Source organism: Panulirus ornatus, chromosome 43 (genome assembly GCF_036320965.1).
Source record: "Panulirus ornatus isolate Po-2019 chromosome 43, ASM3632096v1, whole genome shotgun sequence".
Lineage (NCBI taxonomy): Eukaryota > Metazoa > Arthropoda > Malacostraca > Decapoda > Palinuridae > Panulirus > Panulirus ornatus.
Window position 1 is genome coordinate 33708257 of NC_092266.1, and position 818 is coordinate 33709074.

The following is an 818-nucleotide window of genomic DNA, read 5'->3' on the forward strand; positions in this document are numbered from 1 at the left end:
CGCTACGTCTCACAGAGAAACAAACTATTCAACTTGATTATGTAAACCTTACGTCACTGCTCCTTTAAGAAGTTATTATATTCACTCTTATAACCGTAATGTGTGTCACCCTTACCTCCTCAGAGGGTGGAAATCTGCTCTAGAATGACGTGGTAATGTACAGCTGTCACACCTCCACCATTGCCTCCCTCAATGTGGACGTCAGACAATAACATTGTATTCGTCCGCGCCTTTAAATCTCCTCCAAGAGGCACTTATAACTATAACAAAAGCTGACATGCTATTTGAATAATAAAACATAACCAGTGCGATTAAATGTTATATAATTCATAATTATTGATAATACATTTACAGAAAAATAACTCTGGTGTCTATGGTACTACTTTGTTTTTCTTGCTATTGTCATTTAATGTTTATAACGCTCATGAAACCTTTTTCTAAGCACAGAAAAGAGCCAAGCTACAGAAAAATAGTATGGTTTTCTAGAATTAGAAAATTATGAAATATTCAAGTAATTTTAGCTGTATAATTTTACCAATATAACAAATGTAATCAATCATGAAACAGAATTACGACATAGGCCTAACCTGGCTTGGTTTCCTCTGTGGTTATCATCACTGAAGTTTCTCACATTACGACTTGAGAATGACAAATCTTGTAGAAAACAGTAATGCTGCATCAGTGACTGATTTTCCATCTGTAATATATTGTAACACAAAGTGATCACATAAACCTCCTTGTCATATATCGTGTCATATAAACCCTCTGGTTATATATAGTGGTGTGTGTATTTGCCTATCTGTATATAACTATGTGTA

At 34.4% G+C, this 818-nt stretch overlaps 1 long non-coding RNA gene across 1 annotated transcript in view; it reads right to left on the reverse strand.

The window, feature by feature from the left end:
• LOC139762588 (uncharacterized) overlaps positions 1 to 186 on the reverse strand; it is a 4425-nt gene extending 4239 nt beyond the window's left edge. The window contains exon 1 of the long non-coding RNA XR_011715749.1: positions 116 to 186. This is a non-coding gene — a long non-coding RNA (uncharacterized lncRNA). The remainder of the gene's footprint in view (positions 1 to 115) is intronic.
• Positions 187 to 818: the final 632 nt, after the last annotated feature.